This window comes from Rhodnius prolixus, unplaced genomic scaffold (genome assembly GCF_049639745.1).
Source record: "Rhodnius prolixus isolate KJV_2025 unplaced genomic scaffold, Rpr scaffold_1, whole genome shotgun sequence".
NCBI lineage: Eukaryota > Metazoa > Arthropoda > Insecta > Hemiptera > Reduviidae > Rhodnius > Rhodnius prolixus.
The window spans coordinates 58,675,699-58,681,831 of NW_027411581.1; the positions used below are offsets into that span (position 1 = coordinate 58,675,699).

At 37.0% G+C, this 6,133-nt stretch overlaps 1 protein-coding gene across 3 annotated transcripts in view; it reads right to left on the reverse strand.

The window, feature by feature from the left end:
- MESR6 (misexpression suppressor of ras 6) overlaps positions 1–6,133 on the reverse strand; it is a 906,147-nt gene that overhangs the window by 814,875 nt on the left and 85,139 nt on the right. The window lies entirely within an intron of this gene.

Sequence of the window (6,133 nt, forward strand, 5' to 3'; positions counted from 1 at the left end):
CTTAACATCATCCTAAACAAATGGCCATACCATCTCAGCCGGGGACTCTTCACCTAGATTAGATTAGATTAGATTAGGGCGGCCTCAGGGCCTACGCCACTGCGTTGTTAGACTCTTAATGCTGGAGAGTGACTTTTGGGTAAAGCTCACAAGCCTTGGTTTTTCCTCCCCGAGAAGTAATATCCTTAGCCACACGAGCCCCTCACAATGACACAACACGTGTAGTGCCGTTTCCTCCTCTTCCTGACAGAACCTACAGAGGCTATCATCTGCCAGGCCCATGCGATGCATGTGTTTTCTGAGTCTGTAGTGGCCAGTTAATAGGCCTACAATCATCCTGATAGCCCCACGGCCTTGACGGATTAATTCTGCAGTCAGCCTCGCCGAATATAGCCTTTAATGAACTCCTTCGCCTGTCTCTGCCCAGTGGTGGCAAGCCACCACACCTGAGACCTACTCTGCACCCATAAGTTAATGGTCGCAGTCTTAACACACTTCGGAACCCCAAAACAGGGCTCCGGACCAACGAAGTATCCCGCAGAGACTCTTCACCTAAGGAAAATGAGGGTAACTTAGAGAATGTTTAAAAGGAAGAAAGAATATGGCCAATTTCAGTCATTATTTTTTATTTTTTGCCAAGCATTCGACCAAAGAGACTAGGTCATCTTCCAGGCTGTGTGACTGAAATTGGCCATATCAATAATCTTTCGTTCTTTTGGATTAATGAATCAGCCAAAAACGGAGAAAAAAACTCCACAATTTGGGAATAGCTACAGAGTTACTTTTAGCAACCAATGGATTTATGTCTTTGACAACGGCCATTCAAAGATATTTTTAAATATAAGAGAGCTTTTTAAACGAAACAGAATGAAAATTGAAACCAGAGACCCAGAGGCAAAGAACCATTTAGGTAATACTCATTTTTATTTAGTAAATTTATAGCTTCTGCTTTAAAACTTTTTTTAGTGCACTTCCGGCCCTCTAGCCGAGCGTTCTCTCGTTACAGACAATACCCTTTATCAGCGGACAGTCAGCTCCTAAGTAGCTCCTAGCTTTCTAGGAAAACCTAAGTAGTGCTGCACGAGACCGAGACGAGGCGAGACTTTATGCAGTCTCGATCTCGGTCTCGGTCTAGGTCGCTCAAGTCTCGGTCTCGGTCTCGGCCTCGTCGAGATATCTCGGTCTCGGTTTTTTTGAATTTTTGTTTAAGTATTAAAAGCGGTTTGCTATTAATAATCTTTTCAAAAAATGTTGTTATTTTCTAATAATTATTTTAATTTATATATTGGTAATGTAAATGTGTGTAAAAGAAGACAACTACTTACACTTCAATGCATCATATGTTACTATTACTGTTATATATCTTTATATAATTTCAAAAAGATGTTAAAAACGCGCCAAAGGAAAGACCCAAATAACATATCTGCCTGCTATGACAAGTCGATTCTTGAAATAAAAAATACACCTCCCAACAAACTTCTCGCTCCATTAGTTACGGCTGTTGGTGAAGATAAAGAATCTGATGATTCACCTTTTGACGATGACGACGACTGCATCAATATTTTTGCACCATTTGCTCAAAAATCAGCAAATATCACCGAAGCATGGAAGACAGAAATAATTAATTACACCAAATTAGACCAGGCACCAGTAGACGTTGAGATTTTAGAATGGTGGAAAACACTTGAGAATTCCTTCAAAAATTTGTCTAGAATGGCGAAAGATATTTTTAGTATCTGTGCAACTTCAGTGCCATCGGAAAGATTATTTTCGCAAGCTGCGATGATAATGACCAATAGAAGATCTTCTCTAACTTCTGACTCAGTAAAAGCTCTTTTAAGTATCATTGCTTGGGCAAAGAGTTTCTTAAAAACGAAAATTTGTGGCAATATTTTTTAGGTGCATAGATAGTTTTTTTTCAAATTCATATATTCACTAATTCTAAAATATAATTCAAATAATATCTAAGTTCAAAGTATTAGATTATTAATAGTGAAATTTATGAAATTGAATAAATGAATGATATGAATAGTGAAATTTAGTGAATTTATGTAAAAATTAGGTAATTCGACGGGGGCCGCCACGGTAGCCGAGCGGTGCGAGACCTGCGAAGCTAATGTGTATTGTGGTACTGGGTTCGATTCCCGGTCTTAGGCCTTGGATTTTATTTAATGGTTAATATGAGAATTTAACAGCAAAGTATGTTTGCTAGTCGCCTCCGTCCGCGACACCTAATTGGTAGTTGGACGTAAAGCCCCGCCTGAAAAAATAGGCGATTACTTTACTTTGCTTACTTACTTTACCGAGACCGAGACCGAGACCGAGATTTGTCTCGTTTCTCGTGCAGCACTAAACCTAAGGGCCAGCAGCTGAATTCGAACCCGGCAACTACACGTGGGAATCCAGTATGCTTACCACTTAGCGCGCTTATCTGGGGATAATTCTTGTTTTTAAATAATAATAATCAATCTTAAAACTTACAATCCGGATCACTTTTCATTCTTAAAAGAGTCTTTCCAAAGAACGGAAACATCTTTAGATAAGAAGGAAATCTTAGAAAATATTAAAAGCAAAATTTGAGAGAAAAACCATAAGGGAATGTTCATATCGGTGGAAAACTTGAGTTACATTAAAGTTTATTTTGATACATATTTCCTGACCTTGCAGTCATTGTCTACTGAAACAGTTCCACAACCTTTTGCGGCCATAATCCTATTCATAAATATAAAAGTATTAATAATTGTTTATTAAAAAAATCCACCTTATTAAATGGGTAAATACTACGTTATTTCATTTCCCAACAAAAGCACCATTTGATAAGATACTTAACACGGTTCGTTACCCTTGGTTTCATCGTCAATACATTCTTCACTAAGTACCAATCTCGGTGGAGAATCAATATGTAAATATCGGTGGGCTAAAAAAAAAAAATGTTATGCTAATAACATTTAATCTCCAGACACCATCTTAACCTCAGGTATTCAAGTATACAGCCATTTCACAGATGCTACTTGCATATTAATAGCATTCCTTCTAGAAGCGCAAAGCCATTATTTCTTTGATAGATGAGTTTCTATTCTGTCATTATGTTTATTTTTTAGATAGTTTGTGTGTCACAGGTCTGTAATCATTGAATTAAATATTCACACTCCGGGGTAGTAGAGAGTGGTCAATACCCATATTGGTAAGTAAAGTTAACATCTTTACAAGAACTTGAGCAAGGAACTGAGAAGCGTGTGACCAAACTAGTCGCGCTACTTGTTTAGAAATGGCTAAGGGTTGGGTATGAAGTTAGGTCATTTATGGGTCAGTTTAAGAAACCAGTAGGTAACCCTTTGGTGAAGGGAGATTTTTTTTTCCGCATTTAAAGGGAATTTATAACAAAGGATGTAAACTGTTGTAGTAATGTCTAAAGGGTTTACTTTTTACCCTTTGTGAGAACTTAGTGACGCCTCTTTCTCTCACTGCAATTCTTACAGTTGTAAATAATAATTTTTCCCGTAACTGTACAATAATGTGACAATTATTAAATCAATTTTAGAGACCAAAACTGTACTTTAGCGGCAGAAAACGTTTTTTTTTTGTATTTAACTTGTCAGTCACTTAACTGATATAATACTGAATCTCAAATTGATAACAGATGTAAGTAAAGTAAAGTAATCGCCTATTTTTTCAGACGGGGCTTAACGTCCAACTACCAATTAGGTGTCGTAGACGGAGGCGACTAGCAAACATACTTTACTATAAATTTCTCATATTAACCATTAAATAAAATCCAAGGCCTAGAGACCGGCAATCGAACCCACTAAACCAACAATACATCTTAGCTTTGCGGGTCTAGCTTATAACCGCCTAACATACTTTACTATAAATTTCGCATATTAAACATTAAATAAAATCGAAGGCCTAAAATCGAAGGGGAATCGAACCCACTAAAACAACTTAGCTTTGCGGGTCACTAATCTTGATACTCCCCATTTCTGTCTAAATATCTTGTCCATCAAGTTGGTTAGCCTCATTGTATTGATGTGAATGTTAACTAAAGCTGTGCCCCTCAGTGCAGAGGAGTTAGCCTACATAAGTTCGAAACTACACATTGGATGTGATGAGATGATTTCTTGGATAAACCGTTCATTCTAAGTGATTTCATTACATGATTTCCTCTTTTATTTATCACAGATTATAACTACTTAGTGCCAAGGGTGCCACAAGAAATGTTATAACAAGAAGCAATCCACTCAAGGTTTCCTGGACTCAGAATAAGATAATAAAGCCTCTCCTTTAAATGAGGTAATCTCTGGATAGTATTCTTATTTTTATTATGTTTTAGTCTGCTCTACTTAGATTACTCGTTTTTTCTCAGCGTTGGTTGCGGAATTCCACTGTTTGGACAAGTACTGCATTCTCTTTTTTTGGTCATTTTTCTAAAAATGGATTGTTAAAACTTAAAAGAGAATTCCAAGAAGGTTTTAAAGCCAAATTAGGCAGCTATATTATCTCATATCTAAGTGTAAAGATATTAAAAACGTCCTCTAAAATAAATGAGCTTATTTTTAACTTGTTTCCTTGAAATTCTCACTTTGTTTCTTAATTCCTTATTTCCCAAGTTTCTTGGTTGCTTTCTTTTTTTTTGTTGTTGGCGATTATGTTCCCACTTTCAAGACTCTAATCCTTTTCTCTTTCTTAGAGTTCTTCCTCAAGAATTCACCCTTCCACAGCTTCAAAATGCTGCATCAGCTGTTCATCAACTTATGGTAAGCAGAACAATGCAGCATTTTGTTCATATTGTTGTTCTTATACTTAAGCAGCACAAGGTTGAATCAGGTCAAAATAATTCTCAGGAGATTCCAAATAATAGAGAAAAAGTTGACAGAATAATGTTACGAGATTCTACCAGTCAAGAAAATGCTTCTTGATTAATTGTTGTAAGATGAAGAACTTAAAAACGAAAGTAGATAACGAAATTTCACTGTTATACGATGAATAAGATAGTTATCAACTATAAGGTCATAGATTATCGAACCTAAACCCTGAATGAATGGATAAACAAAATGCACTTTGAATCAATAATATCTAAGTATGAGCCAATACTGAAGCTAACTGAGTGTGCTTATGCTTATAGATTAATCTGGCTGATCAACACGCGTGTCTGTCAAGGTGATTGGCTAAGTAACTGTTGAATGCTGATGAAGTGTAAAGGAACTATTCTAATGTTCAGCTTCCAAGTGCCTTGCCACATACACTGTACTCTCACTCTAGACAGAGTTCTGTTTCTGAAATTTTACCTCCTATCTCTCTCCAATCCTTGTGGTGCCTCTCAATCCGTTTGCAACATTTCAATTTACCAGAATTTGAGAAAAATAATAATAAGAGAAGGGATTAGCTTCACGGTTAGAGTATTGGATTTCCACGCGGACGTCCCGGGTTCGAATCCAGCTGCTGGCCATTCGATTTTTTCTTCCTATGAGCTTCTTACAGTTCACTGCCCAGCGATGGGCAGTGTTGTATGTAACAAAAGAACACTGTCCGAAGGCCGGCAGTGCGCTGGAATAAAGCCTCCACATGGTCATTAACAAAATAGAACTATGTGGCCAAACATTTGAACCTATATCTTATCCAATCCATTCAATCCAAACTCTTACATCTTTAACCACACTATTCACAACAACCTAATGATTTTTTCGTCTCTGACATCGCCAAATCTCATTACAACTCAAAGTTCAATTTACAACTACCCAGTCAAGCGAAGCCTTTAGTCCCAGACCATCGCCTGGATGACCATCTTTCACGCTGATCATGTCAGGGTGTGCTAGTTGGCCTTCAGCCCAACAGCGCACTCACTTATGGACGGATGACAAGTCATCTTGTTTTATTTGTAGCAATTTATTTCTGCGTAGTTGGTAAAAATCTTAAGAAAAGTAATGATTAAAAAACATTATAATCTGGACGTTTATGTACCCACAGATTGAACGCGAGCAGTCTTATATGGTCAACTAGTTTCTTATTCAACCCTTCCTTCTTACACGGTAGTCCCTTAAAATTAAAAAAAACAACCTTGGTAGCCCTTTCTCCCTTTTTTTATGTATATATCTACATATATTCATATAAAAAGACAACCCTTTATAAGTTTTAA